Raw genomic sequence first — 18,872 nt, forward strand, 5'->3', positions numbered from 1 at the left:
GAGCCATTTAGAGAGTCTCCGCTCGTTTGGATCAACCTTATCCGGGTTTCGAGATAGCAGTCGCGGGACTCCACTCGCACCCGTAGCGCCGCCATCGCCAACCACCCAACTTTGGACTAAAGCTCGAGTGCTCTCCTCAACTGCGGATTTTGCCGGCGCAACGGTTTAATTTTTTTATTCAATACAAGTATGATTCTTTAATTGAATAAATATACGGATTAACTTATATGTAAATAAATTATTGTAAGATGGAGTGATATTTACTTATAAATTATTTTATCATCTTCTTCTAATATTTATTATTAAAATATCATAATATCCTATTTATATTAGGAGTGAGTACATTGAATTTTATGTGTAATATTAGTTTATATATTTTATAACTATTATTTTTAATTTTTTTAATATTAATTAAATTATAATTACTGTCACAAATTTTTTTATGATAAAAAGTTAATTATATGATTTTTATAATTATAGTGAAAAACAAAAAAAAATTACTTTAATTTATATAATTTGTAAATATGATATTCAATTTTTCTAGTATTAATTAAAATATAACCTATTATTATAATTTTTTTTTTTTTATTAAATGCCTCACTATGTCTATTAGTATTTAGATTGTCTATGCATATTATTAATTGATGTTATAAATTGTTAAGAGAATGAGGGTCAAAGACAAGTAAAAAATCTAATAAAAGCGCCACTTTATTAATTTTTCTGTGAAATTTATTTAGATAGCAACTTTATTATATGTGAATAATATGTAAAGAAAAAGCCGTCATAAAAAATAAATGGATGTATATGAGAATCCCAAAATATAAGCCTAAACTGAATCAAGAATCTTAATATGTTTTAAAACTAATTTTAAAAAAATTAGTATGTTTCAATTTGATTATTAATAAAAATAATATGTAAGTGAGAATTGGATTTTATATTTTGAATTAATATATATTTTTAAATATATGAAAGAATTATATATAAAAATTGAAAATAAGTGAAAAAATAAATAATAAGATATCAATAAAATAGAAATAAATAAATTTTTGTAAGATGAAGATAACCTTTAATGATATTTATGCAATCATCTTCTTCTAACTTCTTGATTATTGAAATATCATTTAGTGTATTTGAGAAAAGATATTGATTATAAATTCTATATTTTTGTTGTTTGCATTAGGGAAATGACTAATTTGATTTTTGATATGTGAAATTAGTTTTATATAGTTTATAACTATGACTTTTAGTTTTTATAATATTAATTAATTGCTTATTTATTGTAATTAAATTTTTTATAATAAAAAAATAATTACATAATTTTATAATTATAATAGAAAACAAAAAAATTACCTTGATTTATATAATTTATAAATATGATGTTTAATTTTTAGTACTAACTAAATTGTCTCTTTTTTTTTTTATTAAATATCTCATGGGTCTATTAGTATTTACAAGTCAATGCATGCCCTCAATTGATGTTGAAAATTGTTAGGGAATAGACGTAAAATTGATAAAAATGAGAAAAAAATCAAATAGAGCACTAATTGCACATTTAGTGGTAGAAATTTATTTTATTACCAACTTTATTAACATATGTGAATAATATATAAATAATAAGCATGTCATAAATCAATAAATTGATGTATATGAGAATCAAAATATGACTAAACTGAATCAAGTCTGAATTTTTTTTTAACTGAATTTAATAATAAAATTGATATGTTTCAATTTGATTATTAATAAAAATATTATAAACTTCTCTGTTTACAATGTATTGCTAGGAAGTATTGTAGTAGATTTGGACACGAGACGAGCTTGGTAAAATAACTTTCCGAAAACCTAGTCCCAGTATATAACTATATAGTAATATATAAATTGAGAATAAAGAAAGAAAAGCAACTTGATCGTAAATTTTAATCCTGCTATGCTTGGATTTCAAATCAGAAGTAGGATAGAAGATCAGGCCAGAGACCCAAGTCTTATTTGATTTCAGATTTCCAACACCCGCATGGACTTTGTATGCCTATAAATAGGCTGCTTGACAACCCTGGAGACACTTCAAGAGCTAAAGCTTTCAGCTCCAGACACACGATCGATCAATTGATTTCATTCTAGTTTTCCAAACCAAAAGTTAAAATTATATAATCTCGAAAACAATTGCTTCCTCCAAACTTCTTTTCACCTTGTTTCTCTGCTCCTTCTTGGTTTATGTTATTCCGTTTGGATCTAATGCACATATTCTCATGGCTTGCGAGTTTGAAGCCATATAACCTTGGAGATTCAATATCTGACACGGGCAATTTGATCCAAGAGGACTCTAATTCTGTGTTTTCTAGGTTACCCTTTGGCCAAAACTTGTACGGGAATCAACAGGTAGATGCTCCAATGGCTTGCTCATAATTGGCTTCATTGGTAAGAACCAAGTATTATTTCATGTTTCATAATCTAATTTCTGCTCTTGTGTGTGTTTTAGCTAAATTGTATTTGTAATTTACAGTAAAATCAGTGTTCCACTCCTTAATGCATATTTGACAAATTCCACCAAGACACATGGAGTGAATTTGCAGTTGCTGGATCTACTGCATTGCCCGTGGAAGTTCTTGCAGAAAAGGGAGTTATTTCCCCTGTAACCAATAGTTCTCTTACCGTACAACTAAACTGGATGCACACCCATTTCAATACAACCTGCCACAAGTCCAAAGGTCACCTTACATTATTTATATAATATACTCTCTGCTAACATAAATTTAACATATTTATAACTGTACTTATTATTGTCTTATCCTTATTATATTTTACAGATTGTGTTGAGAAACATAGAAAATCTCTCTTCATGGTTGGGAGATTGGAGGCAACGATTATAATTATGCTTTCTTTCAAGGCAAGAGTATTGATGACTTAAGTTCATGATACCGGATATTGTTAAAGTCATCAAAAATGCTGTCAGGGTTATTTAATTTTCTTGAGACATATGATAATTGATTTTTTTTTTTTTGGTTTTTTCTCAATTTTCTTATAATTTTCTTTTGTAGAGAGTCATTGGATTTGGTGCCACGGTGTGTCCCGGAAATTTTCCAATTGGTTGCATGCCTATATACCTTACAGGATTTCACTCCAATGATTCACGCATATGATGAATTTCATTGCCTCAAAGAATTGAATAACTTTTCAATGTATCACAATGAACAACTCCAGCAAGCAATTAAAGAATTGCAGAAGACCATTCAAATGTGACTATAGTATATGGAGATTACTACAATGCCTACAGTGGATTTTGTGGAAAGCTGCATTGCTAGGTGAGTCTTCAAAATCTGTAAATGGTGGATTTAATAGACATAACACATAACTGAACTGACATCGTTCACTTGTTTGATATAAACAGGTTTTGATCCAAAATCATTACAAAAAGCTTGTTGTGGGAGTGGAGGTGATTATGACTTTAGTCTTGCTACCATGTGTGGGCTCTAATGTACCGGTTTGTCCAAAACCTGGAGAACGTATTAGTTGGGATGGAGTACATTCAACAGAAAAAGCCTATTTCTTCATGGCAGGATGGCTCATTCGTGACATTTTTCAAAAACTTCAATGTATTGTTTGATTTTTTCATAAAATTTGATATTAGTTATATTAGTGAATAGTATAGAGTATGCAATTTGACTTTTCTCTTTTAATTAATGGAATAAGATTTTAGTTATTGAAAATATTTTAAAATGCTTTGTTAATTAATATCAATTCTCATGTAGTCGTTGAATTCATATTTACTAGTGCCAGGCGCTAGAATGCAAAAAAAAAATAACAACAGAAAATCCCACTGATAATCTTGAAATTCTTATTTATGAAGTAAAAAGAGGATATCTCCCATTCTGATAGAGCATCCTACCACGGTGACTGTCTACGTTTTGCCAGGGAGTGTTACCGGGTGGACTAGAAATAGCAGCAAAAACAAACGTTTAAAAACTCCAGCTCAAGGGCTTGAGGAATTCAATGCATTGCTTAATTATTTCATTAACATTAATTTTATTAGACTAATTTATATAGTGACAAGTGCTATAAACAATGATTTCGGTTCTAAAGTTGTGGCAAGGTTTCCTGTCCAAACAAGCTGCTGTAGCCCGTAGGCAATCAACATTCTCAAGCGAAGCTTTATGCCAATGCCATTCCTCCAGTGTAGTCTACATATTAATTAATCTCCAAGATTGCTGTATCACACTTTCTATTTTCCGCCGCTATCTAAATTTGTAATTGCCCTTCAAGGTTATGCATGGAATTCATAATTAGGCATCTATCACCATCAGTTGGAAAGGCTCAAAAATAATTTCAAGGCTTTTTGAAGCAAATATGCAAGTCTGAGTTCCATCATCACCACCACCACTAGCAAACCATGTGTGTGCATGCAGAGAAGAGTTATTTAAGAAAACAGTTCCTTTGGCCACAAAAGAACAGTAATCAACCACACACGAAACTGCAAAGTTTACCACCAGTACCAAAGTGAATGTTTATAAGTTCAATCTCTCTCGCCTATAATGTGAACCTCGATACTCGGTGGAATGATGGCATCTGCAACCCAAAATTGATGCGTCATGATTTGGACTGATAGGAGCACTTCAAAGTAAAGAACCAATAGGTGAGCAGAAGAAGATCCAATTGAGCAATCATAAAAAATAACAGTAAAAGTTAAAATTGAGAACCATATAATATGTCCATAACAATCTTTGCTAAGCCCCAAATATGCCTGATTAGTTGAAGTCAAGCAGAACAAGCCAATCCTCTTCCCTGAATTTCCATGTCTCTTGTTCTCTCAGTGGGTATACAAGATGATCCTCGATCAATGGAGAAGCAAACCTAGGAAAGGTCAAGAATAGACAGCTAAGAAGTCTAAAACAAACATAGGAATAAACGATTATCTTACTTGTATAAACTACTGTCTCAAAAACCTCCAAAGCAAGATTTTTCCATGTTCTATGAGGACATTAAAGCAGTTTTCTACTCTATAGAAATGCTTCAGAAGACATACAAAGGTTTCAACGCATGTACACGCCTCTAAGAGGACCTAGTGAATAGAGGAAAAATGGCCATCAGAGCGGCAGACTTCATGCTATTCTGTGTCTTTGATGGTTGTTTATCAACGCGTGATATGGAGTTGATGCGAAGGCCATATCATCGCAACTGTAACTGTGCACTGCACGAGTTAAAAGGAGCATGCTACATGGGCTGTCCTCAACAGGAGAATATTTTTGCTCCCCATGAATCAGTCACGGAAAGATTGTTCTGTGTCCATAGCAGTTCCCAGTGACTCGACACCTAGCCAATGAGATCCAAATAGGGCCTTGTCACATACAGAACTTTATTGAAGGCTTGATTCAATAAATTTATCTTTCCTTTTTTTCAATTTCTCTTTCCATTTGGCAATTCTCAATGCTGAAAGGTTTGTCGAGGAACAATGCACCAAATTCTTCAATATTCATCCGTATAAATTCTGCCGAGCAAGTGCTACCAGCAAGGAAATCTCCCAAGTATATAGACTTAATTTTCATTTTCATGTCTCTAATTTTGCCAGAGAAACATGAAACAATGAATTAATGAACAGAAAATTTAAAATATCTTATTGATTTATACATGTGCCAGACCATGCATTCTGTGCAAAACAACGTAGGCAGGAACACTCAATTCTCTCTCTGGTTTTTTTTTTTTTTTGCTTTATCTTTCATAATTTTCTGCACAAAAACTATAATTACAAGCCCCTATATCAATTACAAATCCTGAAGGGCTGCTTAAAGTTCCTATTCATCAACCTTCAACCCAGCGCAAGTTCCTAATCATGTGATCCTAAGCCTCACTTAATTTCAATTCCCTATGTCGAACAAACAAGTTACATAAACAAAGTGTAGGGCAAGGGGGCGTGAGCGAAATATCATCCATTGGAATTATATAAAATGCACTAGTTAATGCCGGGAAAGATGGTGGAGTCACAATGGTCTCACTTAAAAACCACCTCCTTAGACAGCATTTACTAGACAATCACATCATACAATCCAAATAGAATCAAACCACAGGTAATTACCGTATTACCATAAAACTACCACGGTACTAAAGATTTATGACACGAAGGCATAGATAGGCAGTCACCACAGGGTAATAGCAGGACATATTGATGTTTCTTCCAGGGTCATGGATGGCAACTTACTCTTTGCGAGTTTCCACAAGCGTCATTACCATAGCCCAATGTCTGGGTTCGGGATAGTGATGCGTAAAGGAAGGTGTTAGGCACCCCATACGCCAGTCTAACCTCATTGGTTCGAGTGCGATCCTCTACTAATGTTTCTAGAAGTCTTGTTTATTATTCCTTTATTAAACTTTATCCTAAAAAATGCAATTCTAATCCTACACATAAGTAATTCACAAAGGGTTGTTGTTTATACACAATTTTCATACACAAGTAATTCCTAACTATGGGGTTGCTAATCATTTTAAATGATATTTACGGATTACTAAAATTATTTTATTATTGAGAATTTAATTTACAAACAAATTCAATTTCAAATAACCCTACGTTTCTATTTTACCTAATTAATTAATTTTCACCAAGTTACCTAAGGATAATTGAACTAAGTTAATTATGTACATGCGTAATTTATTCTAATATCACATAAGGCCCAAACAATAACAACCTAATAAAGATTTATAACATACAAATTTATTTACAATTACCAAGTATTAAATTAAATTTATTTACATGCCAATGTTAGTTTAATTTACAAACAAGATTAATTTTAATTTACAAAGTATTTATTTAAATTACTTACATGCAAAAGTCAGTTAAATTAAAAACAAAGTTAATTTTAATTTACCAAATAAAAGTTCTAATATTACTACAATATCATACCAATTGTTATTAGAAGTTTAGAGTTACTTACACATTGGTAAATACGATTGCCATTGGGGCAAGCTACCCTTAAAAAGGGTCTTCTCTTTTAGTATGTCAATGATATCCCTGGCTTACTCCCGTTTAGATCCATATAAGCTCCACGCAAATGCCCTCTTTGGTACTTACCTTAGGGCTACTTACCAATTTTGTTTGTAATAAAAAAATAAAGAAACTAAAGAAAATAAAAGAAATAAAGAAAATATTAATAACAATTTACATTTGATTCTAACTCTAGTATCCTAAAGGGTTAAGATTCCTAATTAGTTACAACTACCTAATGGTCTAAGTCTTATAACATGATCCAAACACTTCATAACACTTCTTGAATGAAAAGAACACAGAAAAATAGATCAAATATCAATTAAAACCCAAGAAAATACAAGAACATGCATAAATATACAATTTCTAAATTTTGGCAAATTAACGGTAGCAAGAAATCGATTTTTAAAAATAGTTATACATGCCCAAAAATCATAAAAAAATATTACAGAAGACAGCCTACATATCATACAAGATCATAAAATTTATAAATCAAACAAAACCCTAGCCGAATGGTCTACATAAATCGTAACTTTTCTAAGTGACAGAATCATACTACTTTTTTTATAAAATTCATAACTCATTAACCACAACAAATATGAATGCAAAACCAATTGGAAAAGATTCATAAAATTCTGAAGTTAATTTTAGACACTAGATTTACATAAAAATATTAAGGAACAAGGGAGATATGGGCTCCACAAGTCGGATATCCTGCAAATCAGATTTTCAGAACCTAACTTCAAACAGCCATAACTTATAAAATATTAAAGCTTTTTAGTGATTCTTGAGCCTAAAATTAATGGAATTTCGTGCAGAATATGAATATAATTTTACAAATTTTACAGATTCAAAATAAAGAAAAATAATAAAAATACGAGACAGAAACTAAATATGTGCGAGGAGTTGTGTATCCCCTCAAATTAAACATGATTACATGATCTATATAAGCGTATAAAATAAATTGAAGACAAAGAGCATAGAATTAAAATATTGTGTGGCATAGATCTTGAAAAGAAAACAATAAAACTGACCTTTCGAAGTATTGTATGAAAATCTTCTTGAAGAAAAGAAAAAATAAGAAAGACCTCAAAGAGTCTTGAATATCTTTAAATTTCCTATAGCTCTGAATTTTCTCTTCCTCTTTCCTCCCATCCCCCTTTTCTTCCCTTCTCTAGTAGGGTATTTATAGGGTTTTGAGAGAGAGGTGTGATAGGGTTTGGAGTCTTGGGGTGATAAAGTTTAGATGACTTTAACAACTACAATTACGAGTCGAATAAGGCGGGATATGGGTGAGGTGTTTCAGCCAATAGAAAGACAGGAAAAAATGGAAGGCACCAATAGGGAGTGAGGAAGAGGTGTGGTAGGGTTTGGAGTCTTAAGGTGATAAAGTTTAGATGACTTAAATAACTACGATTGCGAATTCGAATAAGATTGGATATGGGTGAGTTGTTCCAACCAATAAAAAAAGAGGGAAAAGGGTGGCACCAATAGGGAGTGAGGAAGAGAGTGGGGCCAAGGGGAAGAGAGATATTTTCTTATTTTAATTTCAAAAAATAAATTAAATGGGTCATATTTAAAATTCCTAACTAGACTTTTTTAGGCCTATGTCGCCTAATTAAACTTAATTAGGTCCATTTAAGAACTATCCATATTAAATTTAAACAAAACAAAATTTTATTTAAATTAAATTAATTTCTCAAAAAGCATATTATTATTTTTTTTTTAAAGATCATGCCACGAAATTAATAATTTAGCTCCATGTCTCCAATTACATCTTACAGTCATATAATTTTTCATCATCGGGTTTCTCACAGACTCAATGCATATACTCATCACAAAATAAGGGTCTGATTTGCCCCCCACTTTGGCAAAAGTTGAAATCAATGCAAAAGCATTGTTCAAGGTTCGTCAAAGTGAAACTCAAATTTCTAATAACTATGAAACATTGGCTATGAGGATCAAGTATATCTTGCTCGGTCGACATACTCTATGCTATGAGACTATCTACGGTCTTATAACAGTAATAACTGTGTCATGTGAAAATGAGTGTATCTTGCTCTGTTGATACGCTCTGTGTCATAAGACTAGCTACAGTCTCATAACCATGATAACTGTGTCATGTGAAAATTGAGTGCATCTTGCTCTGTCGATACACTCTGCATCATGAGACTAGCTAAGGTCTCATGACAATGGCAAGTGTGTGATTTGAAATGTTGTGGATTCATATTTAGGACCGCGGTCCTAAACTACTTATGTATCCCCCTCAATATCCTAAGGAAGAATCAGACCCACTCGTAGTTTGACACTTGAAACTGTGGTGATGCATGTTCTTCTATGCCTTACACACCTACAGGTGACATATTGATGCGTGTTCTTCTACGCCTTACATAACTATGCCATATGCCCTAAACAACGTCTAAGGACTTATCAAAAAATATCTGTCATGAAATGTTATGGGTTCGTATTTAGGACCGCGGTCCTAAACTAACTACGTATCCACCTCGCTGTCCTAAGGAAGAATCAGACACCCTCGTAGTTCGACAATTGAAACTGTGGTGATGCATGTTATTCTCGCCTTACACACCCACGGATGACATGTTGATGCATGTTCTTCTATGCCTTACACAACTATGTCATGCACCTAAGCGTCTAAGGACTTACAAAAAAATATCTGTCATGATTTGAAAAATTTAGAATGACTGGGTCTCAAAATTCTCTCTGATTTTTATGTTTCCTTTATGCTACTTCTTATGAGTGGCTGGCTGATTTTAATAAAGATTATATAATAAATTAGTCCTCTGGGTGACCTATTTTTATTTAAAGTTTATTATAGAGTCATAGTTTTTTAGAAGTTTTGTTCACCAAAAAGACTTCCTTAAGGTCACAATACAATTTCTCTCTGATTTTTCTTTTTTCTTCTCTCCCCCCATGGTTTCTGTCTTGACTCACTTCTCTTTCATGAACTCCATTCTCTGTGCCCTAACTTTTGCCCGAAATGCTCTTTCGAGTTTTTATCTCGTGGTTTGCTCTAACTTTTGCCTAAGCGGCCCTTTTGGGTTTTCCACCTAGTGAGCTCTTTTTTTTTTTCTCTTTTTTTTTTTTTTTTTGAAATTGGACAATTGCCAGGGCATCCATATCAAGCACCTATCTTGTCATACTCAGAAGACATAGATTAAATCAAAACAATGCAGTTCAAGTACTTAATCATTTGATGTATCTCTCAAGACACAAACATTCACAATCATAATTAAATAAAACCCATTCCTAGTTAATGCAATAAAAACTTTATTTATTTATTCAAGTATACCATTACTCCCTCTTACATTTAGTTTTGCCAAATTTCTAACATTCCAAAGTTAGAAATAAGCTTTATAACCTGCTCAATGGCCTTTTCAGGTTTTCCATTCAGATCTTTTCTCATCTCTCTTTTTGCCTAAATCACTTTTTACAGATTTTCAATCTAGCATTTTGTTTTTTTTTTTTTTCTTTTTTTCTTCTTTGACCCTTACTTTTGCATAAACTGCCTTTTGCAAGTTTTTAGCCTAGCAGGCTTGTCTCACACAAAGTACCATTTGATCTTCTCTAAATTGACTGATTCTTGAAATTCATTCCCATCTAAGTCTGATATTCTTACAGTAGCAAGATCTTTTTGACTATGTATGGACCATCCTAGCTTGGGTTAAACTTTCCTCTTAAATCAAAAGGGCCAGCAGAGCTTATTTCAAAACCATGTCTCCTCTTTGATCTTTCTTGGCTTCACCTTCTTATTAAAGGCTCTAGCTATCTTCCTCTGATAAGCTTTGTATATGATACAAGGCTCACATCCTCTTTTCATCAATCAAAGCTTGTTCTTCATATCTCTTCTAGGCCCACTCATTTTCTAAGATCTTAGCTTCTAGCATCACTCTTAAGGATTTGACCTCTTGCTTAATGGATAGCACTACTTTAGTCCCATACACTAAAGAGAATGGGGTTGCCCCCGTGGATGTCCTTGTAGCACTACGATAATCTTAAAGAACATAAGGGAGTTTTCAAGCCAATCCTTATATGTTTTGAAAATTTTTTCCAACTAGAACATTTCCATTCATATGGGGACCACACATTTCCTACAAGTATTTCTTTCATTATTTGCTCGACCTATTTTTCTATCACACATAAGAGTTTGTAGAATTGCCCCCCAGCTAAAGTAAGTTGAGTGGCTAATCCATGAATTGTTGCTTTATCTCTTTTGTAGACTTATTGCGAGTATTCTCTCACTTCCAGAGACCTCCTTATGTCTTCATATCATTTTCTTCTCCTCTAGGTCCACATGTGCTACTATTAATCCTTCATAGCATAAAATTTTACTCCTCATTAGGATAACTAGCTAAGTCAACTTTTGATCACTCTTTTCCTATAGGGACACCAGCGTGGCTTGGGAATCGGCCATCTGATTTTAAGCTCGAGGCATGTGCTTCTTGGTACTTTGTTAACAAGGCTATAAATCTTCTTGGGTTAAATCTTGACTAACTTAATGTCTTTAGGATTATTTGGTGTACCCAAATTAATAGAGATCAATTTTGATGCATTAACAAAAATAGATTCTAAATGATTATGAATGCCATGCATATGCCCATTAGAATAAACATCAAACAAGTAAGCAGAAGGACTGGGAATGTTATTGATCTTTGCCTCGAAATCTTTATCAAGTACATCAGAATTGGAAACATCAATATCACTACTGTGAGCATTACAAAAGATAGACTCAAACATAGGGGTGTAGCTTTAGGTGTTTGGCTTTTCATGCATCCTCGGATCAATGGTGCTAATTTTATGCTTTCGTTCTTTCACATGTGGTAACCCCTAATCATATGTCAAGGTAATTGCCCCCTCTTTCAAGAACTTAGGAGGCTTTAGCTCTTCTTCCTCTTCTGTTAGCTCATAGCCTAAACCATGACTCGTGATCTGCCCCTTCATCTCAAGAAAAGTCACCAGACCATCTATACTTTCTCCTAGGCCTGTGCTAAGAAAAAACTTCATCCCTTTCTTCATAGTAGCCACTTTTAGATCCATCTAGTTTTTTTATAGATCCCAACAACTTGAAAATCAGACACTAATGGAACTGAACCATCTAGTTGTAATGCAACTATCTCCTCATCAGAATCAGTCCAGACATCCAAAGGACCCTCATCATAGCTAGAATTATCACAAATGTCAATAACCATTATAGACTGAGGTTCATTGGGCTTTTGGATGGGTTGGATAGGTTCACTGGGCTTTTGGATGGGTTGGATAAGTTCATTGGGCTTTTGGATGGGTTGGATAAAGTCAATAATTCTGTTAGGGTTATTTGAGGTGACGGAGATCATATAGAGACCTAGTGTAGGTGAAAATTTTGGCTAGGCATGGGACTTTTGGGTTGATTTTGGGTCAATTATCCTTTTGGCATCAATTAGGTCTTAGATATCACACTTAAATTGAAAGCATAAGTCGGTGTCATGACTGTGGGCTTGGTAGAACTGAGAACATTGGTTGATATCATAGTTAGATGTGAGTGGATTTGGGAGTAGTCTGGGTGCTAAGAGCTATAGGAGGTCTTGAACTTTGAGACGCTCCAAAACTTCGGATAAAGGTTGGCTGAATTAGAAAAAATCTTCTTAGGGTGTAAGACACAATTTGAACCTCAATAACTTTAATGCCACTTAATTGGCCTACCTCGGGGCCTCTTTCTAAAGTTGACTACAATTGTCTCTTCTAGCTCAAACATATTGGCGTTCAATATTTCATCAAGCACGGCCGTAATTTCTTTCATCTTAAGTAGTGCAGGTGAAATCCTTACTAGTCTTTTCCCTTCCCTAACCCAAGTGACCTGATTGGAAGTCTCTTTGATGTGTTTTGAGGCTATGTTTGCTAAAAAAAAAAAGGATTTAAGGGTTAACCTAAGTATGCTATGTACATGAATGCAATGCATGAATAGACCATTTTCTTCTTTTTTTTTTTTTTTTGCCTTTACTTTTACAAAATGGCTGAACCATACCAATAGAGCAGCGAGCGAAAACTAGACCATATAAAGCGAACTAAAATCGGACCAAAGGCGACTCAAAACAAAAAAAAAATCTCAGCTGAATCTTAGCCCCTTATACCTTCAACTCTCATGTGTAGGGAAAAAAAATTCTATCCTAGGCTATGGTACACTAGACACACCAACATGGGATGGTCCAGGACGATCCTTCCCTCACAAACAAAGGATTTTTATCCTTAAAGTTTAACCATAAGTAAGCATCCTCTTGCTTAACATGGGTTTTGAAATGGACTTGGGCCTATACACACATTGGGTTTATGCATAGGCCTAGGTTCATATCAACTACCACTCGAACTTATGGTTTGAGCAGATGGATCTGAATCCAACACAACAAAAATCTACGAGGTACCTAGGGTTGAAATCTATGGCTCATGGGCTTTATTAGGTAGGAAAAGGGTCACCCATGCGAGAGCTTGTCCATTAAGCACAACGGCCGGAGCTGTGGCTCTTTTATATACTCGAAGGTACGGACATGGGGTTATAGCATTCACCAATTCGTCATAGCTCAAGTAGAACCATGGTCTCCTTAGCTAGTACTAATGAGGCTAAAAGGGTAAGGGTGATCCGTGTGAAAGTGTAGTGCAATGCAAAAAGTTTAACAAAGGAATAATATTAGACTAATAAAAACATGTTGGAGTAACTATCCATTTAGTCCCTAGTGGAGTCGCCAAACTGTAGGGCAAGGGGGGCGTGAGGCGAAATATCATCCATTGGAATTATATAAAATGCACCAGGTAATGCCCAGGAAAGATGGTGGAGTCACAATGGTCTCACTTAAATACCACCTCCTTAGACAGCATTTCCTAGACATGCATTTCATACAATCCTAATAGAATCAAACCACTGGTAAGTACCGTCTTCCCATAACACTACCACGGTACTAAAGATTTATGCCACGAAGGCATAGATAGGCAGTCGCCACCGGTAATAAGGGACATATTGATGTTTCTTACGAGGTCATGGATGGCAACTTACTCCTTGCGAGTTTCCACAACCGTCATTACCATAGCCCAATGTCTAGGTTGGGATGAGTGGATGCGTAAGGGAAGGAGTTAGGCTTTACGCTGGTCTAACCTCGTTGATTCAGTGCGATCCTCTACTAATGTTTCTAGAAGTCTTGTTTATTATTCCTTTATTAAACTTTATCCTAAAAAATGCAATTCTAATCCTACACACGCAAGTAATTCACAAAAGGGTTGTTGTTTACACACAATTTTCATATACAAGTAATTCCTAACTATGGGGTTGCTAATTATTTAAATGATATTTACCGGATGATTAAAATTAATTTATTATTGAGAATTTAATTTACAAACAAATTCAATTTCAAATAACCCTACGTTTCTATTTAACCTAATTAATTAATTTTCACCAAGTTACCCTAAGGATAATTGAACTAAGTTAATTATGTACATGTGTAATTTATTCTAATATCATATAAGGCCCAAACAATCACAACCTAATAAAGATTTCTAACATACAAATTTATTTACAATTACCAAGTATTAAATTAAATTTATTTACATGCCAATGTTAGTTTAATTTACAAACAAGATTAATTTTAATTTACAAAGTATTTATTTAAATTACTTACATGCAAAAGTCAGTTAAATTAAAAACAAAGTTAATTTTAATTTACCAAATAAAAGTTCTATTATTACTACAATTTCATGCCAATGGTTATTAGAAGTTTAGAGTTACTTACCTATTGGTAAATGCCATTAGAGCAAGCTACCCTTAAAAAGGGTCTTCTCTTCTAGTATGTCAATGATATCCACAGCTTACTCCCTTTTAGATACATATAAGCTCCACGCAAATGCCCTCTTTGGTACTTACCTTAGGGCTACTTACCAATTTTGTTTGTAATAAAAAAATAAAGAAATTAAAGAAAATAAAAGAAATAAAGAAAATATTAATAACAATTTACATTGGATTCTAACTCTAGTCTCCTAAAGGGTTAAGATTCCTAATTAGTTACAACTACCTAATGGCCTAAGTCTTCTAACATGATCCAAACACTTCATAATACTTCTTGAATGAAAAGAACACAGAAAAATAGATCAAATATCAATTAAAACCCAAGAAAATACAAGAACATGCATAAATATACAATTTCTAAATTTTGGCAAATTAACGGTAGCAAGAAATCCGATTTTTTTAAAAATAGTTATACATGCCTAAAAATCATAAAAAAATTTACAGAAGATAGCTTACATATCATACAAGATCATAAAATTTATAAATCAAACAAAACCCTAGCCGAATGGTCTACATAAATCGTAACTTTTCTAAGTGACAGAATCATACTACTTTTTTTGTAAAATTCATAACTCATTAACCACAACAAATATGAATGCAAAACCAATTGGAAAAGATTCATAAGATTCTGAAGTTAATTTTAGACACTAGATTTACACAAAAATATTGAGGAACAAGGGAGATATGGGCTCACAAGTGGATATCCTGCAAATTAGATTTTACAGGAACCCTAACTTCAAACAGCCATAACTTACAAAATATTAAAGTTTTTTTAGTGATTCTTGAGCCTAAAATTAATGGAATTTCGTGTAGAATATGAATATAATTTTTACAAATTTTTTATAGACTCAAAAAATAAAGAAAAATAATAAAAATACGAGACAGAAACTAAATATGTGCGAGTTGTGTATCCCTTCAAATTAAACATGATTACATGATCTATATGAACATATAAAATAAATTGAAGACAAAGAGCATAGAATTAAAATATTGTTGGCATAGATCTTGAAAAGAAAACAATAAAAACTGACCTTCCAGAAGTCTTGTATGAAAATCTTCTTGAAGAAAAGAAAAAATAAGGAAGAACTCAAAGAGTCTTGAATATCTCTAAATTTCCTATAGCTCTGAATTTTCTCTTCCTTTTTCCTCCCATCCCCTTTTCTTCCTTTCTCTAGTAGTGTATTTATAGGGTTTTGGAAGAGAGGTGTGATAGGGTTTGGAGTCTTAGGGTGATAAAATTTAGATGACTTAAACAACTACGATTGCGATGTTCGAATAAGGTGGGATATGGGAAAGGTGTTTCAACCAATAGGAAGACAGGAAAAAATGGAAGGCACCAATAGGGAGTGAGGAAGAGGTGTGGTAGGGTTTGGAGTCTTAAGGTGATAAAGTTTAGATGACTTAAATAACTACGATTGTAGAATTCGAATAAGACTGGGATATGGGTGAGGTGTTCCAACCAATAGAAAGAGAGGGAAAGGGGGTGACACCAATAGGGAGTAAGGAAGAGAGTGGGGCCAAGGAGGAGAGAGATATTTTGTTATTTTAATTTTTTAGAAAATAATTAAATGGGTCCCATTTAAAATTCCTAACTAGGCTTTCTTAGGCCCATAGAGCCCAATTAAACTTAATTAAATCCATTTAAGAACTGCCCATATTAAATTTAAACAAAATAAAATTTTATTTAAATTTAATTAAATTAATTTCCCCAAAACTTTATTATTATTTTTATTTTTTTAAGATCATGCCACGGAATTAATAATTCAGCTCCATGCCTCCAATTACATCTTACAGTCATATAATTTTTCATCATCGGGTTTCCCACGGCCTCAATGCACATACTTATCACAAAATAAGGGTCTACACAGAGGTTCTCACAATCAAGAATGCATTTTTCCATGTTCAACTTCTCACCTAGATACTTAAATCAGTAAGTGTGGAACATGAGTTAAATTTGTTGGAAAAGTAAAGTTCAAGACAAAAAAATGAACTAAAGTAGATTGATGTGGCAATCAGAATCATTCAGATAAGCAAGACCGATCCAAGAATAAATTAACTTCCCATATGGATTATTGGCCCGATTACCGAAAGTTTTTCGGGCCTATTACGGAAAAAACTCCAAACAAGGTTGTCTTGACTTTGATAAAAAGAAGAGAATATATGAGAGAATGGCATTTATGCGACCAAGGTGCTGCGGTGTGTCTTTGTTGGAGGCATGCATATCAATGTATACATTGACTCGAAGATTAAGCAAAGATCACACCACCAAAAGCGTTGGTTGTAATGCACGCGATTTAAAGCGTGTGCTCATGTGCTGATTACCAGCGAAAGAATATAAGATTCCGAAAAAAGCAAGGAATAGCTATTCCTTGTTGGTATGAATTAATGGCAAACAAGATGATTTAATTGTCCTATCGGTTTCCTATGATAGGAATGAATATCTGGTTTCTTCATCGTCGTCTCTTTAACACGATTTCTTTCTATAATGAATCTTGGGTGTAGCACAAGATATATAGATCTGCAACAATTTGGCACACAATGTTGAGCTCCATAAACTAGTCGTGATCGGTTATATTGATTCCTTTTCACTATTTTTTTTTTTTTAGTAAATCACGGTATTATTGTAGTGCCCATGAAGCTTCTTCTTTTGGAGACAGAGCTCCTATCTCACTAGAGCATGATGCCCGCCTAATACAAAGAGTGCGTAGGAGCTCACTTAAAGTCACGCTCTTGCGCCGGTGACCCGAGACAATGGAGAGTTTTACACCAAACATAGCAACTATTTGGGCTCGATTGTGCTCACGGTGGCCAACCAATCACACCCTCTCAAGAGCATTAGGAACAAAGTGTTCTCTGGCAGGAGGAGACATCGATATGTCTCAGTGGTCACACCCCTCTATACTTTTTCATATTTATAAAAGTGTCCGCCAAACTTCTCCTTCTCTTTAATTGTACCATTTAACCATCTCATAGGCCTGCAACTTGGTCGGGTTTGGCCAATCTTAGTGAGGTACCGGGCTGTCCTTATCTCCTAATTTAGCATTTAGCTCTGTTTAAAATTTTGTATAATAAATGAAGTGATTGAATATAAGGTTTAATGCATTCAAAATGGATGAAAATTACAATCATAACCTTTATTATTGTTTTCTTGAAAGGTGGTGTAATCCAAGCTTGGGCAGCTGAGAATGAATAAATGCTAGTGTTGTCCAATTAAAAAAAAAATTCTAGCAACTAGCATGGGGAACCTCTTCCCCACCTAGCGGACCAACAACTCTACACTAATACAACATACATGGCGATTATTCTCTCTCTCTCTCTATATATATATGTATATTAAAAATTTTATTATATTAATTTAATTTATATTGCATTCATTTATTTTATTTTACTATTCTTATGTTACAAAAATTATTATAAATTTTCTCTATTTATTATTTGATAAATTTTTATTTTGTTAATTAATTTATTTTTATTGACATCAACGATTCTATTATTATAACATTTAAATCCATATATTTTTATTATAAAATATTATTAAACAAAATTTAAATTTTAATTAAAAATTTTAAATTATTTAAAATATTTACATATAACTACTAATTATAATATGTATTATTATAATTTTAAATACATTTTTAATTTTATAATATAGTTAATATTTATTTAATATTATACCAGTTAAAATGCGATTTGACTCGGTTGAATTTTAAACTCTTAATTATATGCCTTAATTGATTTTTGATCAGGTTGGATTTAAAAACCTTGTTGAATACTATAAAATATATGTCATGCTACTTTTAGTTATTTGCCATAAAAAAACATGTTCATTAACTTTAGGAATTTCTAGTAATGAAATTTCTAGTAATGGTTAGATTATATTTTATTCTCCTTTCATTCATATATATATATATATATATATATATAAAAGTAAATGTACAAATGACTCAATCATTATTTAAAATAAAAAAAAATAATGCAAAACGGCTGATTTTTATCAGAGTAATTTACTGTTTTTAAAATTAACAAAAAAAATAAAATAGTTTGAGATTGCTTTTTCCCTTGAGCAATTTTTTTAATTAAAAAATA

General features: G+C 32.9%; 1 pseudogene; it reads left to right on the forward strand.

Annotated features, from left to right (window-relative positions):
* Positions 1–2,156: 2,156 nt before the first annotated feature.
* On the forward strand, positions 2,157–3,670 carry LOC131172177 (GDSL esterase/lipase At5g03980-like; annotated as a pseudogene).
* Positions 3,671–18,872: the final 15,202 nt, after the last annotated feature.

The sequence above is a fragment of the Hevea brasiliensis genome, chromosome 13, assembly GCF_030052815.1.
Source record: "Hevea brasiliensis isolate MT/VB/25A 57/8 chromosome 13, ASM3005281v1, whole genome shotgun sequence".
Lineage (NCBI taxonomy): Eukaryota > Viridiplantae > Streptophyta > Magnoliopsida > Malpighiales > Euphorbiaceae > Hevea > Hevea brasiliensis.